Source organism: Mytilus galloprovincialis, chromosome 3, assembly GCF_965363235.1.
Source record: "Mytilus galloprovincialis chromosome 3, xbMytGall1.hap1.1, whole genome shotgun sequence".
NCBI lineage: Eukaryota > Metazoa > Mollusca > Bivalvia > Mytilida > Mytilidae > Mytilus > Mytilus galloprovincialis.
The window spans coordinates 538,248-559,467 of record NC_134840.1 but is presented as its reverse complement, the minus strand read 5'-3'; the positions used below and the strand labels follow the sequence as shown (position 1 = coordinate 559,467).

General features: G+C 38.7%; 1 long non-coding RNA gene across 1 annotated transcript in view; it reads left to right on the top strand.

The window, feature by feature from the left end:
* Positions 1–470: 470 nt before the first annotated feature.
* The window catches only part of LOC143066889 (uncharacterized), a 38,610-nt gene continuing 17,860 nt past the window's right edge, over positions 471–21,220 (top strand). The window contains exon 1 of the long non-coding RNA XR_012975775.1: positions 471–613. This is a non-coding gene — a long non-coding RNA (uncharacterized LOC143066889). The remainder of the gene's footprint in view (positions 614–21,220) is intronic.

Here is a 21,220-nt window from a genome sequence, read left to right as displayed (position 1 = left end):
GAGTAAACAATAATATGGGTGGACAGTTATGAATGGTTTATATATGTTTTTATACTCAATTTGAGAACATGCACCATCGTTGAGGGAAAAGGAAGAGATATAATACAATAATATATTCTACCTTTACATATCCATTGATTAATATAGGTATTCCATCAATTGAACACGTGACATTACTTCCGATTTATGTTTTAATGTAGCTTTAGGCTAGTCAGAACATCGGAAGAAGGCTCTTTTAAGAAAATTACATTTTTTGTTTTTTGAATAAATTTTTGTATTTGTTGTATTTTTTATCCCCCCCCCCCCCCCCAACATTTATTCAAAGATAAAAATATGTCAACAGACTATGTTATTTAGAGTATCATAATTATATAAAACTGTGCGAGAGAAGCAGCTTTAACTGTGATAAGAATATTTCACTTTTCTTTTTTACATGTTATCTAAGATTTAAAGCATACACTTGTTTGTCCTTAAATGTGGTAACTACGTTGTATTCACCAGACAAGGCGTGATAACATGTGTCTTGCTATTATAATTAATGCATAACTTTGATTTAACATTATATAAGGAAATATATTGTAATCACGATGAAAGGAAAGAAGAATTGTTTCAGGTAAATTTTCTTTGCATTAATTTTTGATAATCGATAATTATTTCTCCATAAATGTGAATGAGGGAAAGAGTTTTCCTTCAAAAGATGTGAACTTGATTGTAAGAAGGAAAAGGTCTTTATCAAACTGAAGAAAATATCGTTTTCTTACTTTCTTGTTTCCTAAGACCTCGGTAATCGGACCATCTCTAGCACACGAATGTGTCGTATGGCTACCATCATCAACTTACAGTCACCAAATACTTAAAACATGGCAATATAAAACGGCTAAAGTCATTTTTAATACTAAGATGAATATCCAAAATCTGCTGCTTTCTTAGACTTGGAATGGGAGCCAACAAACAATTTTCTTTATAAACAAAGGGTATCAAATTTTGCTAGGATTTAAGGCCTACCCCCAAGTAAATTATGTCCAATCGTATTTGCAGAGTTAAAGTCACTTACGCTTCAAAGTAGATTGGATTAACCACACTATATGATAAATTTATTTTAAATGGTAGATGTGGATAACTTTTACAATTCCAATATATATTTAAACAGCTCCTTTGAAGGTGTGTTTGTACAAGGGATTTTCTTCTAGTTGTGGCCTGTTATCTTTTTCTTGCATCGATAGATATTTCCAGTATCACGCTTTCTAATCAGGTGATATGAATATTCTTCTATATGGAACACTTTACTGATATGAATAAATACATATTAAGTCCTACCTTTCCAGGTCATAGAGTTTTTGTCAAACAATAAGATTCAATTACTGATACTGGTGATTATTCATTCATATATCAGTAAAAAGAAAATGAACAGTTTTCGTAAAAAATGTTGAACGACATGTACTCTCGCAGACCATTGTTGTACATAATGGTGTTAATTCTTTTAAGTAAGCTGTCTTATTTTATTATAATATATTATTTTTTTTACTCTGATAATGACATAAGAATATCTGTTACTTCTTTGTATATATTCATTGTATATAGTGTTAGACACATTTGTGGATACTCCGTTCGCAAGTTTTAAAGTTGTATATAAGTGGCATGTTTTTTATAACACTGCTATACATCCTTGACAAATGACATGATTTGTATTGACTTAATGCATGTCTAGCTTGTTTAATGACACACCTACACTTTTATACTTAAGTTATGTAATCAATTAGGAAAAAATATATAAATATTCTGTGGTAAATAGTGGTTGACAAACATCTTAATTCACATATTTTGTTCCTATATAATTATGTTTAAAACAAAAAAGTGAAATGAAAATGATTATTTAACTTAAAAACTTGAAAGAACAACGGACTAAAAAAAATGAGTCCATGAAACCCGGAAGAAAGCAATTGAGCTGGTAAAAAATAAAGAATAACTCAACTAATCATAAAAAATAACTACAATATTTTTATTTTATCAGTTGACATTGTATGTGTAAATAAAATAAAACGTTAACAATAAATCAATACCCTTGCTAGGAACGTCGCTAGGCATATATTTTATGAAGGGTAGAGGGAACCTATATTTTATCGAGTATAATTTAGATTAACGATAGTAGTTACAGCCGATTCCATCGAGTGTGTAGGCAGTCCTTGGTTAGCTTGCTTGCTAGCTGAACCGTGAAGTCATTATTAGGTTAGGTAAACTACCCTCCTTTAAGAGTAGACTAGTCCGACAGATAACCAATATATCTGTCTGTAAGACTAGGCTACTTCGACAGGTGGGTAGTATACTTTACCTAATAATAACTTCACGGTTCAGCTAACAAGCAAGCTAACCAAAGATATAACTTTGCCTACACACTCAATGGAATCGACTGTAAATAGCTTGCCGTAATCAATTTTATGAAATACTTTTTATACACTAGTGTGGATCTAGCCGTCGATAGCAGCCGGCGTTAATATTCATGAGGCCAGCCTTCAATAATATTCATGAGCCGGCAATAATATTCATGAGATGACTTGCGTTCGAAGAAGTGTTGTTAGAAACTATGAACGATAACTATGATTAAATAACGTTCCTATTTATATGTGATATTACTTCAAACAGGCATGGCAATGGGTGTCTTCTTCGAGGTCCGCGTTTACTAAATTAACTTTTGGTCTTCTTCAAGGACTTCTAGGTCTGCGTCTTTAAATAACATTGTAAATGTAATAAAAACAATGCAAATGCTTCCATCAATATAAAACAAAGTAATGGTCTTTTAACATTCTGTGATAAGAGAAATAATGTTAACTGAAGCAATAACAAGTTGAAATAAATATAATTAAATATAGAAATTTAATGGGACATTACAACAAACAAATAAAGTAAAAAACAGTTCTTATTAAAATTTTGTGATTGTTGAATTAATGTAAGCTACAATAAATAAAAAAATGATTGAATACTAGTATAGAAATTTAGGAGTTACAGAGAATTGATGGTCATATGGGCATTCCATAATTTGTTCGTTGTTCGTTGTCCAATCATGAAACTAAAACATACAATACAGACAGTATTTCCTATTTAAACAGATCAGAAAAAATAGAAACATAGTTAATTGCAGAAATAAAAACAACAGAAAAATAAAAACTGTCAAGTACTATTTCAATGACATATAATTCTTCAAAATTACGGAGACCAATCTCAGTCATTAATCTTAACATTAACAATTTATATCATTGCCTTTAAAATGGCCCATAGCACTTATGCCCTAAACCCGTACGAGTTAGTCAGGAAAGGATAAGGGGGGGGGGGGGTACCCTGGTATATCACAAATTCGAAAATGAACTATTGCCGGCTGGCCAAACGAAGAGATTCTCCACGTGGCCAATAATACCAGAGGAAGAGTTACTTATTGCCTTTAAAATGGCTCTTAGCACTTGTACCCTAGACCCATACGAGTTTGTCAGTAGAGGGTTAAAAGGGGGGATATGGTATTCCGGTTTACAACGAATTCGAAATGAACTATTGCCGGCTGGCCAAACTAAGAGATTCTCCACATCGACCATCATACCAGAGGTAGAGGTTGGTATTGCCTATAAAATGGCCCAGAGCACTTATGCCCTAGACCCGTACGAGTTAGTCTGGAAAGGATAAGGGGGGTACTCTGGTATATCACAAATTCTAAAATGAACTATTGCGGCTGGCCAAATAAAGAGATTCTCCACGTGGGCAATGATACCAGAGGAAGAGGTACTTATTGCCTTTAAAATGGCTCATAGCACTTGTACCCTAGACCCGTACGAGTTTGTCAGTAGAGGGTTAAAAGGGGGGATATGGTATTCCGGTTTACAACGAATTTGAACTGAACTATTGCCGGCTGGTCAAACTAAGAGATTCTCCACATCAACCATCATACCAGAGGTAGAGGTTGGTATTGCCTATAAAATGGCTTATAGCACTTATGCCCTAGACCCGTACGAGTTAGTCAGGAAAGGATAAGGGGGGTACCCTGGTATATCACAAATTCTAAAATGAACTATTGCCGGCTGGCCAAACGAAGAGATTCTTCACGTGGGCAATGATACCAGAGGAAGAGGTACTTATTGCCTTTAAAATGGCCCAAAGCACTTGTACCCTAGACCCGTACGAGTTTGTCAGTAGAAGGTTAAAAGGGGGGATATGGTATTCCGGTTTACAACGAATTCGAACTGAACTATTGCCGACTGGCCAAACTAAGAGATTCTCCACATCAACCATCATACCAGAGGTAGAGGTTGGTATTGCCTATAAAATGGCTCATAGCACTTATGCCCTAGACCCGTACGAGTTAGTCAGGAAAGGATAAAAGGGGTACCCTGGTATATCACAAATTCGAAAATGAACTATTGCCGGCTGGTCAAACGAAGACATTCTCCACGTGGGCAATGATACCAGAGGAAGAGGTACTTATTACCTTTAAAATGGCTCATAGCACTTGTACCCTAGACCCGTACGAGTTTGTCAGTAGAAGGCTAAAAGGGGGGATATGGTATTCCGGTTTACAACGAATTCGAACTGAACTATTGCCGGCTGGCCAAACTAAGAGATTCTCCACATCGACCATCATACCAGAGGTAGAGGTTGGTATTGTCTATAAAATGGCTCAGAGCACTTATGCCCTAGACCCGTACGAATTAGTCAGAAAAGGATAAGGGGGGTACCCTAGTATATCACAAATTCGAAAATGAACTATTGCCGGCTGGCCAAACGAAGAGATTCTCCACGTGGGCAATGATACCAGAGAAAGAGGTACTTATTGCCTTTAAAATGGCCTATAGCACTTGTACCCTAGACCCGTACGAGTTTGTCAGTAGAGGGTTCAAAGGGGGGGATATGGTATCCCGGATACAACGAATTCGAACTGAACTATTGCCGGCTGGCCAAACTAAGAGATTCTCCACATCGGCCATTATACTAGAGGTAGAGGTTGGTATTGCCTCTAAAATGGCCCATAGCACTTATGCCCTAGACCCGTACGAGTTAGTCAGAAAAGGATAAGGGGGGTACCCTGGTATATCACAAATTCGAAAATGAACTATTGCCGGCTGGCCAAACGAAGAGATTCTCCACGTGGGCAATGATACCAGAGGAAGAGGTACTTATTGCCTTTAAAATGGCCCATATCACTTATACCCTAGACCCGTACGAGTTTGTCAGTAGAGGGTTCAAAGGGAGGATATGGTATCCCGAATACAACGAATTCGAACTGAACTATTGCCGGCTGGCCAAACTAAGAGATTCTCCACATCGGCCATTATACCAGAGGTAGAGGTTGGTATTGCCTCTAAAATGGCCCATAGCACTTATGCCCTAGACCCGTACGAGTTAGTCAGAAAAGGATAAGGGGGCTACCCTGGTATATCACAAATTCGAAAATCAACTATTGCCGGCTGGCCAAACGAAGAGATTCCCCACGTGGGTAATGATACCAGAGGAAGAGGTACTTATTGCCTTCAAAATGGCCCATAGCACTTATACCCTAGACCCGTACGAGTTTGTCAGTAGAGGGTTCAAAGGGGGGATATGGTATCCCGGATACAACGAATTCGAAAATGAACTATTGCCGGCTGGCCAAACTAAGAGATTCTCCACATCGGCCATTATACCAGAGGTAGAGGTTGGTATTGCCTCTAAAATGGCCCATAGCACTTATGCCCTAGACCCGTACGAGTTAGTCAGAAAAGGATAAGGGGGGTACCCTGGTATATCACAAATTCTAAAATGAACTATTTCCGGCTGGCCAAACGAAGAGATTCTCCACGTGGGCAATGATACTAGAGGAAGAGGTACTTATTGCCTTTAAAATGGCCTATAGGACTTATACCCTAGACCCGTACGAGTTTGTCAGTAGAGGGTTCAAAGGGGGGATATGGTATCCCGGATACAACGAATTCGAACTGAACTATTGCCGGCTGGCCAAACTAAGAGATTTTCAACATCGGCCATTATACCAGAGGTAGAGGTTGGTATTGCCTCTAAAATGGCTCATAGCACTTATGCCCAAGACCCGTACGAGTTAGTCAGAAAAGGATAAGGGGGGTACCCTGGTATATCACAAATTCAAAAATGAACTATTGCCGGCTGGCCAAACGAAGAGATTTTCCACGTGGGCAATGATACCAGAGGAAGAGGTACTTATTGCCTTTAAAATGGCCCATAGCACTTATACCCTAGACCCGTACGAGTTTGTCAGTAGAGGGTTCAAAGGGGGGATATGGTATCCCGGATACAACGAATTCGAACTGAACTATTGCCGGCTGGCCAAACTAAGAAATTCTCCACATCGACCATTATACCAGAGGTAGAGGTTGGTATTGCCTCTAAAATGGCCAATAGCACTTATGCCCTAGACCCGTACGACTTAGACAGAAAAGGATAAAGGGGGTACCCTGGTATATCACAAATTCGAAAATGAACTATTGCCGGCTGGTCAAACGAAGAGATTCTCCACGTGGCCAATGATACCAGAGGAAGAGGTACTTATTGCCTTTAAAATGGCCCATAGCACTTATACCCTAGACCCGTACGAGTTTGTCAGTAGAGGGTTCAAAGGGGGGATATGGTATCCCGGATACAACGAATTCGAACTGAACTATTGCCGGCTGGCCAAACTAAGAGATTCTCCACATCGGCCATTATACCAGAGGTAGAGGTTGGTATTGCCTCTAAAATGGTCCATAGCACTTATGCCCTTGACCCGTACGAGTTAGTCAGAAAAGGATAAGGGGGCTACCCTGGTATATCACAAATTCGAAAATGAACTATTGCCGGCTGGCCAAACGAAGAGATTCTCCACGTGAGCAATGATACCAGAGGAAGAGGTAATTATTGCCTTTAAAATGGCCCATAACACTTATACCCTAGACCCGTACGAGTTTGTCAGTAGAGGGTTCAAAGGGGGGATATGGTATCCCTGATACAACAAATTCGAACTGAACTATTGCCGGCTGGCCAAACTAAGAGATTCTCCACATCGACCATTATACCAGAGGTAGAGGTTGGTATTGCCTCTAAAATGGCCCATAGCACTTATGCCTTAGACCCGTACGAGTTAGTCAGAAAAGGATAAGGGGGGTACCCTGGTATATCACAAATTCGAAAATGAACTATTGCCGGCTGGCCAAACGAAGAGATTCTCCACGTGAGCAATGATACCAGAGGAAGAGGTACTTATTGCCTTTAAAATGGCCCATAGCACTTGTACCCTAGACCCGTACGAGTTTGTCAGTAGAGGGTTCAAAGGGGGGATATGGTATCTCGGATACAACGAATTCGAACTGAACTATTGCCGGCTGGCCAAACTAAGAGATTCTCCACATCGGCCATTATACCAGAGGTAGAGGTTGGTAATGCCTCTAAAATGGCCCATAGCACTTATGCCCTAGACCCGTACGAGTTAGTCAGAAAAGGATAAGGGGGTACCCTGGTATATCACAAATTCGAAAATGAACTATTGCCGGCTGGCCAAAGGAAGAGATTCTCCACGTGGGCAATGATACCAGAGGAAGAAGTATTTATTGTCTTTAAAATGGCCCATAGCACTTATACCCTAGACCCGTACGAGTTTGTCAGTAGAGGGTTCAAAGGGGGGGGGATATGGTATCCCGGATACAACGAATTCGAACTGAACTATTGCCGGCTGGCCAAACTAAGAGATTCTCCACATCGACCATTATACCAGAGGTAGAGGTTGGTATTGCCTCTAAAATGGCTCAGAGCACTTATGCCCTAGACCCGTACCAGTTAGTCAGAAAAGGATAAGGGGGTACCCTGGTATATCACCAATTCGAAAATGAACTATTGCCGGCTGGCCAAACGAAGAGATTCTCCACGTGGGCAATGATACCAGAGGAAGAGGTACTTATTGCCTTTAAAATGGACCATAGCACTTGTACCCTAGACCCGTACGAGTTTATCAGTAGAGGGTTCAAAGGGGGGATATGGTATCCCGGATACAACGAATTCGAACTGAACTATTGCCGGCTGGCCAAACTAAGAGATTCTCCACATCGGCCATTATACCAGAGGTAGAGGTTGGTATTGCCTCTAAAATGGTCCATAGCACTTATGCCCTTGACCCGTACGAGTTAGTCAGAAAAGGATAAGGGGGCTACCCTGGTATATCACAAATTCGAAAATGAACTATTGCCGGCTGGCCAAACGAAGAGATTCTCCACGTGAGCAATGATACCAGAGGAAGAGGTAATTATTGCCTTTAAAATGGCCCATAACACTTATACCCTAGACCCGTACGAGTTTGTCAGTAGAGGGTTCAAAGGGGGGATATGGTATCCCTGATACAACAAATTCGAACTGAACTATTGCCGGCTGGCCAAACTAAGAGATTCTCCACATCGACCATTATACCAGAGGTAGAGGTTGGTATTGCCTCTAAAATGGCCCATAGCACTTATGCCCTAGACCCGTACGAGTTAGTCAGAAAAGGATAAGGGGGGTACCCTGGTATATCACAAATTCGAAAATGAACTATTGCCGGCTGGCCAAACGAAGAGATTCCCCACGTGGGCAATGATACCAGAGGAAGAGGTACTTATTGCCTTTAAAATGGCCCATAGCACTTGTACCCTAGACCCGTACGAGTTTGTCAGTAGAGGGTTCAAAGGGGGGATATGGTATCTCGGATACAACGAATTCGAACTAAACTATTGCCGGCTTGCCAAACTAAGAGATTCTCCACATCGGCCATTATACCAGAGGTAGAGGTTGGTATTGCCTCTAAAATGGCCCATAGCACTTATGCCCTAGACCCGTACGAGTTAGTCAGAAAAGGATAAGGGGGTACCCTGGTATATCACAAATTCGAAAATGAACTATTGCCGGCTGGCCAAAGGAAGAGATTCTCCACGTGGGCAATGATACCAGATCTAGAGGAAGAAGTATTTATTGTCTTTAAAATGGCCCATAGCACTTATACCCTAGACCCGTACGAGTTTGTCAGTAGAGGGTTCAAAGGGGGGGGATATGGTATCCCGGATACAACGAATTCGAACTGAACTATTGCCGGCTGGCCAAACTAACAGATTCTCCACATCGACCATTATACCAGAGGTAGAGGTTGGTATTGCCTCTAAAATGGCTCAGAGCACTTATGCCCTAGACCCGTACGAGTTAGTCAGAAAAGGATAAGGGGGTACCCTGGTATATCACCAATTCGAAAATGAACTATTGCCGGCTGGCCAAACGAAGAGATTCTCCACGTGGGCAATGATACCAGAGGAAGAGGTACTTATTGCCTTTAAAATGGCCCATAGCACTTATACCCTAGACCCGTACGAGTTTGTCAGTAGAGGGTTCAAAGGGGGGATATGGTATCCCGGATACAACGAATTCGAACTGAACTATTGCCGGCTGGCCAAATTAAGAGATTCTCCACATCGACCATTATACCAGAGGTAGAGGTTGGTATTGCCTCTAAAATAGCTCAGAGCACTTATGCCCTAGACCCGTACGAGTTAGTCAGGAAAGGATAAGGGGGGTACCCTGGTATATCACAAATTCGAAAATGAACTATTGCCGGCTGGCCAAACAAAGAGATTCTTCACGTGGGCAATGATACCAGAGGAAGACGTACTTATTGCCTTTAAAATGGCCCATAGCACTTGTACCCTAGACCCGTACGAGTTTGTCAGTGGAAGGTTAAAAGGGGGGATATGGTATTCCGGTGTACAACGAATTCGAACTAAACTATTGCCGGCTGGCCAAACTAAGAGATTCTCCACATCGACCATCTTACCAGAGGTAGAGGTTGGTATGGCCTATAAAGTGGCCCATAGCACTTATGCCCTAGACCCGTACGAGTTAGTCTTGAAAGGATAAGGGGTGTTCCGTGGTATATCACAAATTCGAAAATGAACTATTGCCGGCTGACCAAACGAAGAGATTCTCCACGTGGGCAATGATACCACAGGAAGAGGTACTTATTGCCTTTAAAATGGCTCTGAGCACTTGTACCCTAGACCCGTACGAGTTTGTCAGTAGAGGGTTAAAAGGGGGGATATGGTATTCCGGTTTACAACGAATTCGAACTGAACTATTGCCTGCTGGCCAAACTAAGAGATTCTCCACATCGACCATCATACCAGAGGTAGAGGTTGGTATTGCCTATAAAATGGCTCCTAGCACGTATGCCCTAGACCCGTACGAGTTAGTCAGGAAAGGATAAGGGGGTACCCTGGTTTATCACAAATTCGAAAATGAACTATTGCCGGCTGGCCAAACGAAGAGATTCTCCACGTGGGCAATGATACCAGAGGAAGAGGTACTTATTGCCTTTAAAATGGCCCATAGCACTGGTACCCTAGACCCATACGAGTTTTTCAGTAGAGGGTTAAAAGGGGGGATATGGTATTCCGGTTTACAACGAATTCGAACTGAACTATTGCCGGCTGGCCAAAATAAGAGATTCACCACATCGACCATCATACCAGAGGTAGAGGTTGGGATGGCCTATAAAATGGCCCATAGCACTTATGCCCTAGACCCGTACGAGTTAGTCTTGAATGGATAAGGGGGGTACCCTGATATATCACAAATTCGAAAATGAACTATTGGCGGATGGCCAAATGAAGAGATTCTCCACGTGGGCAATGATACCAGAGGAAGAGGTACTTATTGCCTTAAAAATGGCTCCAAGCACTTGTACCCTAGACCCGTACGAGTTTGTCAGTAGAGGGTTAAAAGGGGGATATGGTATTCCGGTTTACAACGAATTCGAACTGAACTATTGCCGGCTGGCCAAACTAAAAGATTCTCAACATCGACCATTATACCAGAGGTAGAGGTTGGTACTGCCTCTGAAATGGCCTATAGCACTTATGCCCTAGACCCGTACGAGTTAGTCAGGAAAGGATAAGGAGGGGGTACCCAAGTATATCACAAATTCGAAATGAATTATTGCCGGCTGGCCAAACGAAGATATTGTCCCCGTAGGCAATGATACCAGAGGAAGAGGTACTTATTGACTTTAAAATAACCCATAGCACTTATACCCTAGACCCGTATGAGTAAGTAAGTAGAGGGTTAAAAGTGGGGAAATGGGATGCCGGTTTACAACAAATTCGAACTGAACTATTGCCGGCTGGCCAAGCTAAGAGATTCTCCACATCGACAATTATACCAGCGGTAGAAGTTGATATTGACTCTAAAATGACCCATAACACTTATGCCCTAGACCCGTACGAGTCAGTCAGCAAAGGGAAAGGGGTTTATTGAACTATTGCCGACTAGCAAAACTAAAAGATTCTCCACTAGGGCCACGATAACAGGGACAAAGGTAGTTATTACCTTTAAAATGGATAAAAGCACTGATGCCTTAGACCCGTAAGATTTTTCAGAAGAGGGTTAAAAATGAAAATTAACTATTGTTGACTGGCCATACTAAGAGATTCTCCACGTTAGCCATTATTGGTTAACCTATCGCGGGAGCATAACGTCCGATTTATTGTACTTGTTCATTGTCGACGTCGTACTGTCAGTGACTTCGCCTTGGAATACGAATATGTATATTTAATGTACTGGCTGAACAGTTGTTGTAGTACATATTGCCTTAACTATCATCTTTATTTATGATACCGTGACCCGGATCTCGAAAAAATGAAATCAGTCAGATCGGAGAACAGAAGACAGAAGCGCTGTTACCAGACTATTCCGAAATAGAATTACCGGAGAAATAATATCTCGGAAATACGTTGTGTGTCGCTTTCTCAAAGTCGCTTGCTACAGTAATCCTTAGAGTTTTCCGAAACGTGTTTATCCCAATTCAATCCACTTTTCCATAGATCCTGTATGAGCTTCTTTGTTCGTATTGTGACCGGGCTAAGTATTCTAAGTGGATCGTATTTTTTCGAAGAATTTTCAAAATCTCACTTTTTGTTACAATGTCTAGTATTGGAATATCACATTTAGTCCGGCGGCCACAAGTATATTTCAGACGAGTTGTGCACATCCTGATATAAGCATGAACATTGGCATAGACCTTCCTGAAATATTACTCTTTTATTTCAGATAAGAAGGCATTTGAAAAAAATGTCTCACTGCCGGTTAAATAAAAAATGGCGGACATCATACTTTAATCGGCCCAATATAGAAGGCTAGTACTGTGGATTCATTTATTTTCGTGGGTACCAATTTTCGTGGATTCAGGGAAACTTACATATTCGTGGATATTTGATTTCGTGGTTTTACCGAAGTCTGCATACTAGTACAAGCCTTTGTGAAATTTGTCATTCGTTGAACATCAAATTTCGTGGTTTGCCTGTACCAACGAAATCCACGAGAAATTGGTATCCCACGAATAATAATGAATCCACAGTATGTGAAAAGGATCTATCAGCATGCTGCTATAATAATATTTTGTACAAACCTTTGTTATGTAATACTTTTGGATATATTATATAGATAAAATGTCTCTAAAAACCCTACTTTCGGTAGAATCCAATATGGCGGACATTGACTAAAATAAGCTTATTTTTTAGGGAGAGGGATTGAAATGTGTTTTAACGTATTGTTACTATCATTAAATTGTACATTAACATTTCTTTGATGCTTCCAAGGGATACAATGTATAAGATATATGTCTTAAAAATCCTTTCTTCCGGTAATATTCAAAATGGAGGACATAAATATGTCATTTTTTTATTTTGATATTTTTTTTTTTTTCAAAATGTGAAGAAGTTTTTTTTTGTGGTGGTCATCAACTTTAGGCTTTAAATTATCCTCTAAACCACTTATCATATTCTGTAGTTAATATTTAAATACAAAGTTAACACTTCCGGTAAAAAAAAAACCAATATGGCGTAAATGTCAAAGATGAGTCCTCACTCCATATGTTCGATGTAGAGCTTTGGATAGATTGATTTAATCAAAATAAAATCACTTAAGTACTAAACCTTTTAAAAATTACCACTATTTGGCAAAACAAACTTGTAAATTCCCAGTTACCACCACATGCACAAGACGCAGGGCACGGGAGACTTGATTTTCCTCATAAAAACAACCGTGACAACCTTTCTTACATCCACAATGTGCAAGCTTCTGACAACATGATGAGCCCTCAGAAAGAGTTTTTTAAAAGTGATCCTCTTTGTCCCGTCGTCATCCATTAGCGCCTGGACTTGGTAGCATACGAGCCAATTTCAGGCTCGTCCAGGCTCGTCCCCTAAACACGTGTCTTAGCTATAGTATATTATACATTTTGCATGCTGGAAAAGACTAGACTTAGTTGATAACCTCAATTAACCTACCCTTTTGCGTAAATAGATATTTCTTGCTTTGTTAACCATGCTAATCCCATATGATTATTTTTTGCTATCTTACAGTAAACACCGGTGATTTAGGCGGATCAATTATCATTCTTTAAGTTAAAGTCACATCTTCAAATGCTATCAATGTCTCCCAAACAGTCTTTTCCCCTCTTTTCAAGAAAACAGAGAACCGTATCACAACCGGAAAATGGATCACAATATTTGTGTGTGATCCCTAATCGCGAGTGCATTTGGAAGGTCATTTATATATATTTATCCAAAGCTTTTCCTCCTCTTAAACACAATCCATAGTTCGTCTACCCCTATGTCACGGAATAGCGAAACAGTAATGACAGCATCATCAGTAACAACTGTTCGAATAATGACTTGTTTAATTTTGTGTTTCACTGCATCAGACACATGCACCGCATGATTCTAGTGTCAGCCTTTTAATACATATGTATTAATATGGTGTTTAACTTGAAACGCATCACGTCGGTAAAGATAGAATATCCTGAACATGTGTTGCTACAACTGTCATATGCATCCAAGACTTTATCATAATAGTTTCATGCTTTTTAAGATAAGGGCATAATACCCTATCAGCATACTCGTTATGAAACAACTTGAAACTGTAACAGTGGATGAATGCATATATAGACAATACCGGTAGTTTGAATGCTGCCACAAGAAAAAAGAAATACACTTAGGGGTAAGAGAATACAAAGACGAATCCAGAGTCGAAACAAATCTCAAAATTGGTAAAGTTTTCTGAGAGATGACGACATTAAGAAAGAACTTTTTAGTTTTTATTCACAGGCACTTGCTCAATCGATTTTGAGGAAGAGTTAGTTGTAGCAACAAATGCTGAGGATGTTTTGTGTTATTCACCACATGATGGTGTTTCAAGTTTAGCCCCATGTTAAAATGAATAGGCTTATACTATAGAATCAATATAAAAAAAAAACATGTGTCTGATGCAGTGATTCACAGACTTAACTGACTCATGACTTGAACAGTCGATACTGATGCTGCTGTCATTGCTGTGTCATTATTCCGTGACATGGGGGCAGATGAACTTTGGCTTGTATTTGGAAGTGGAAAAAGCCTTAGATGTAATCTATCCGTGACCTTTCAAGTGCACGTTTACTTGAAAGGAAACTTCGTTGTTGACATGGATGGCGTTTGAAGATGTGACTTAATGATTTAGAATGATGATTGATCAGCCAACATCACCAGATATGGATTTGATAATGCCATTGATAAAACGATACGTGGTTTTGTAGTAAGATCGAACAAACTTATCAGATAGGGTTTACGAAGCAAGAAAACATGTTTTTGAAAGTGGAAAGACTTATTGATGATATTTGAACGACTCGGTCTAATGTTTTTCATCATGTAAAACGTGCAATATACCATGGCGGGTGTGGATGAGTAACAAGCTTGAGATTTGGTTTCTATGCTTACTATTCCAGACGCTTATAATGGCGGGGAAAATATGAAACATTGGAACCCCTTTGGACAACTCTTTGTGAGGCCTCTTCACCTTATCAGGAGCTTGTACATTATTGATGTAAAAACCAATACCGCCGCTGTCTTAGTAAATGAGGAAAATCAGCTTTCCGATTGTGAATATTTGCGGCCATAAATGATCTGTACTTTTAAAGATGTTTTAGTACTACAGTGATTTTATCTTATTTTCATCAATCTATCCAAATAAAAGCTCTATTTCGAAGATATGGACTGAGGACTCATCTTTGAAATTTACTCCAAATTGGTTTTATATACCGAAAGTGTTAGCTTTATATTTAATCATTATCTATAGAATACAATAGGTGGTTTAGAAGATAACTTAAAGCCAAAACCAAATGGTAACTGACCAGCACAAAAAAAAACCCAGTTTCTTTACATTTTGAAATTAAGTTGAATATTAAAGTAAAATAATGATGTTTCATGTCCGCCAGTTTGACTATAACCGGAAGTAATGCTTTTAAAGACATATGTCTTATGTATTGTATCCATTAGCAGCATCAAAGAAAGGTTCCTGAACAATTTAATGATAGTAGCAATACCCTCCTTTAAAAATAAGCTTATTTTAGTACAATGTCCGCCATGTCGGATTTTAACGAAAGTAGGGTTTTAAAAGACATCTAATCTATATAAAATATCCAAAAGTAGTACATAACAAAGGTTTGTTCCAAATATTATTATATCAGCATGATAAAAACCGCTTTTCACACACTTACACTAGCCTCTGATATTTGAATGATTTAAGTATGATGTCGGCCATTTAAGATTTTTACCGGATGTGAGACATTTTTTTCAAATGCCTCCTTATCTTGAATAAAAGAGTAACAGCTGAGCTGAGTCTATGCCAAATTTTATTCCTGTAGCATGATTTGCACAATTTTTCACAAAGCGGCCGTATTAATTTCTGGTACATCAGATCATCGAATCAGCTATTCCATAACATACCAAGTACTTTTGTGTTTTGTCCGCATATAGTAGTACTTTTTCCGTTTTAGCTAGCTTACGTATATCCACACGGTTTGACGTCCAGGATCGTAGATAGAATCCAGTTTCCTCCATCATTGATATCCCTTCGTTATAGTCAGCCCACCCTCGTTCTGTAAACTTAACAGAATGTTGTCCACATACAAATCAGTCATTCAAACTTTGAGAATTATGCGATGTCGACAAATGCAGTTGTAAACAATTTTGATAGGCATAGTGCTTGATTCCTTCTGTACAGGATAATAAGGATAATAAGGAATGTTGTGATACTTTTCTTAAGTTCATCTGTTTCATCTACCTTCTCTATGAATCCTCTTCGTTCCTGTTCTTGTATAATGTTCGCGTACTTCTTTAACATATCTGAGTTTTGAGTAAGTCTTTGAAGGACGTTTTCTGTCCTTCTGTTCGTGACTGCTTGATTTATAGGCAATTCATCACGTTTTCAAGGTAACATAGCGGAATATTTGTTTTCTCAGAACTCAATTTATCTGTCCTGATAGACTTAAATATATGCATTGTCGTCTTCGTCTACCTCCCTACTATTTATTCCTATTGAATCTAAATTCCAAAATCTCTCCAGATTGAATTCTTTAACTTTGTGTGATACTAGATAAAATTGAGAATGGAAATGGGGAATGTGTCAAAGATACAACAACCCGACCAAATAAAAAACAACAGCAGAGGGTCACCAACAGGTCTTCAATGTAGCGAGAAATTCCCGCACCCGGAGGCGTCCTTCAGCTGGCCCCTAAACAAATATATACTAGTCCAGTGATAATGAACGCCATACTAATTTCCAAATTGTACACAAGAAACTAAAATTAAAATAATACAAGACTAACAAAGGCCAGAGGCTCCTGACTTGGGACAGGCGCAAAAATGCGGCGGGGTTAAACATGTTTGTGAGATCTCAACCCTCCCCCTATACCTCTAACCAATGTAGAAAAGTAAACGCATAACAATACGCACATTAAAATTCAGTTCAAGAGAAGTCCGAGTCTGATGTCAGAAGATGTAACCAAAGAAAATAAACAAAATGACAATAATACATAAATAACAACAGACTACTAGCAGTTAACTGACATGCCAGCTCCAGACTTCAATTAAACTGACTGAAAGATTATGATTTCATCATATGAACATCAGGCACAATCCTTCCCGTTAGGGGTTTAGTATCATACCATCATAACATATATGAGAAGAACATAACCCGTGTCATGCCAACAACTGTTTTTAGAATAAATGTGTTTAGTTCCGATGCAAGGACCTTATCAGTGACTCAATATTAACGCCAAAATATGCAATTTTTAATGACTTGACAACAGTATCGTAATTATATCCCTTCTTAATAAGTCTATTCAAAGGTTTTGTAAGTTTCTGAGGTGAATACTGACACCTTTGTGCTTTATAAAGAATATTTCCATAAAAAATTGGATGTGAAATACCTGAACGTATTAGAAGTCTGCATGTTGAGCTATATTTACGAATGATGTCTTTATACCGATGATAAAATTTAGTAAATGTTTTGACTAGTTTGTGATATCGAAAACCCTGTTGTAATAATTTTTCAGTAATACATAAATTTCTCTCGTTAAAATCTAAAACATTGTTACATACACGAGCGAATCGTACAAGTTGAGATATATAAACACCGTAAGATGGTGACAAGGGAACGTCACCATCTAAAAACGGATAATTAACGATAGGAAATGAAAAATCATCCCTTTTATCAACATTACACATACTAGTCTTCGACGTGTTTGTTTTCTTATCGTATGTAAGTACCGATAGCATTTATCCGATATTGGATTTCACGGCGGTCGGATCGTTTACACGGACTATATAATCGTTAACAATGTCCCCGTAGTGATATGCGCCTACCAGCAACGATATCTCGAATGAATCGTGCTTTGTCACCGTGTGCGCTATCTTTAAACCACGCAAATAACCGTTCTGTGTATCAATATTACGTATGTGATTCTGTATAGGCATGCCGATCATCTGTACTATCAGTGCTTTGATTGACAATACGTGTCCTACATCGGTTTTGAGATAGATTGTTGACTTTTCTATGTGTCTCACGTTTTTCTCTGCACCTCCAAATGCCGATTAATATATTATTTATGTTCCCGCTATCTGTAAATTTAGTTAAGTTTTGCGTTTCAAAAGATGTTTGCCCTCCTTCGTCAAAAAGAATTATCCGTATCGATAAAGAACTGATTTGAGCCTACTTGTGACACGGCAGTTTTCAAAAGTACATTCGATTGCAATTCTGTCCGTTGAGAATACAAAATAGTAGTATTATGTTCCGTATCATCAATGTCATTCACGAGTTGAACGTTGGGCGAATTCGAAGATAGTGGGTTTAACGTGCATTACATTAGTTTGTGTGGTGTTTCTCATTACAATGTGCGTTTAGATTTACATTCGTTTAGTCTGTGTATACCAAGGTAGTTAAAGATAACAAATTTGTTCATACGGCATTATGTGTCGGCTGTTTTACTGCAATGAGTTGGTGGATGTATTTCGTGACAGTAAACGCTAGGTCTAGTCTTAATATTCTTGTAAGATTTAGATTTCACCAATTTCGGATGTCGACTCTTTTATCCTGTGTCCGGTATAACGATATCGTCTAATATGCTTTCAGGGAGGTCCGTTATACCAACGTTTTTGTTCTATGTCCTCGCGCGAGATATTTTCTGACTTCAACGGGTAATTTGTTGACAATAATGGGAAGAAGTAGTGTGCCGTATGTTTCATGTGTCTTACCCAAAGTGTCTAGACCTTGACGCTACCTCCAATTTGATCGTAAAAAACTTCGTAAGCTTGTTTACTGATTTATAGGCGAAGGAATTTCTAAATCTAGTGCTTCGTGTTCTACTTCATGAGCTTTCAAGCAGTTACACTTTTGTATATTTGTAAGTAACTAGTTAAGATGTACGGACGACTCACATGAGTCCCAGAAGGTTTGCCATTCTGAAATCGTGCCTTCGAAAGTTGGAAGTGTAAGTTTTGGTACGTTACTCTGATTAAAAGTTGCAGGAAATGTACTTTATTGCGTGTTGATTGTAAGAATGGCTTGGGCAAACTGGTTTTCAAACGACAGTGCGTTGTGTAGGTTTGCTATGTTTTGCGTTGAAACAAACGGTATAGTTTTTGGATTTAAAGTGTGCGTTCTAGTACTTTAGTATTTGATTCAATGTGACGGGACTGCAGGATTTTGGACATTTGTATGAACTTACGTACGTGTCAAATCAAGGTTATCATATTAACCGAAAATTCATCTGAATGAAATAATCTAATTTACCACATCTTCCGGTTCCGTTAACTTTAGAATTTGTTCATTCAAGTCCTAAAACAATGTTTGTGTTTGCACAAGTTTTCCTAGTGTTGTAATGACTTCTACTTGATCGAATTTTGTATTCTCCTTTGTTTCATCTAATCTTAGGTATACCTTGAACTACACGCATTTTGCGACTGACTATCTGAACAACGGAACCGAAATTACGTTAGTGATTGCGAAAAGCAGATTAGCGCAAGTGAAAACCCTTACATAACCGCAACTAGAACTTATGGCCGCAGTTATTGGAACTAGACTAGCTTTTCATGTAAAATCGACCTTCTAATGTAAAAACGTGGCTTAGCGCGAGGAATAACAAAATCTACAAAATCAGCATTAATGGAGATATTGCCCAAAAGAATGCAACCCAACCAATCTCTTAACACGAGGAATTGACGTCGATCAATACATCGATAGTGTCCTTTAAAAAAAGACAGAATTAGTTAACGGTATTGACAATTACAGAAAAAAACGAAGACGAGGAATTTCTAAACAATGAAGTTCATACTGATCACTATGATATCAGTAACGTTATAGACAATTGGAAATATTGAAATTTTCAGGAAAGTGATTTGAGTAACTGCTTACGTTCAGCGGTTCATATTTAACTACCAATATACCGATATACCAAACATCTGAGATAAAAACACAAGGCAATATCCTAGCACTAGACAATTGTGACTCTTCATAGATGACGGTAGCTTTTTGAGATGCAATGGAAGGATTCACAGCGAAATCATTTTAGAGAATACCAAATTTCCGTATTTATTACCTGCGAATCATTTACTTACCAAACTGATAGTGACAGACGCACACGAGCGTTCACTTAATTCGGACTCAATGCTACGCTTACTTACGTATTACAATCGTATTGGGTACCGATACTTAGACAATATGTTAAGGAGTAATTGGTCAAGTTTTCGCTGTTGTTAATCATTGTAATGTTACGTAAGTGTCACGTGTTGACAATAGAGTCAAAATAGATATACATACATTCTATTCACTTTTGTTATTGTTAGCTATATAGTTGTCCGATGTAACCTCTTAACGATATTGGTGTCAAGTGACCAGGATGGATTTACAGCTGAAATCGATACTAGCAGGACATAGTAGTGCCGTCTCCGGAATATTCCAGAAATTCGACGAAAGATGGGGAGAGCGGCACAAAACTTGTTGATTCCAATAACCTTCGAAACAGAAATCGTTAACTCTGATGATTATTTATTTAATTTAGAAAACAAATACAGCCAATAGCAAAATTTATCTAAGTACAAACATCAACGCTAAACACAAATGCCACAAGTTCGCAACATCACGCAAACGTACATGAATGCATAATTTTACATACCTTCATACAAGAGCTTACGTTATTTTTTACGACAAAATTGAAACATATGTACGTGGTTTAGAATCCCTTGGTCAGACAGAGAATACATATGACCCATTATTGGTCCCTATCATATTGAAAAAGTTACCGGGGACGTACGCATAAATCTTACAAGACACCATGAATCAAATAGTTGGCAATTAAATGAACTACTACATATAATATCTCAAGAACTCAACATTATGGAGAGAGGCAATTCCTCTGATCATACGGAAACTTAAACCACTACAGCAGCATGTCACACCAATGCAAAGGTACGTACAAAATAAATCAACACAAATAAACGTAAAATCATGTGTACTTTTGTAACGAATCACATTTTCCCGTTAATTGCACTAAGATAATTGATCAAACAGCAAATATTTCTGTTGTTAAACAGCATCGTTTATGTTTTAACTGTCTTTGACCCCCAATATAGCTGATTGCAAATCACACAAAAGTTGCAGGAAATGTAAAATAAAGCAGCATACTAGTTTATGCAAAGACGAGGTTAAAAAGATGAAAAACAGAGTAACACTAATGAATATATTACTAGTAACACAATTCAGTAAACACAACACAACGCGAAGAAAACGGGTACAGTTCTTCACTCACAGACACAGACTAAAAACTGTCGTAGCGCAAGTAAGTTCGGGCATTCAATTTACTTACACAAACACATTA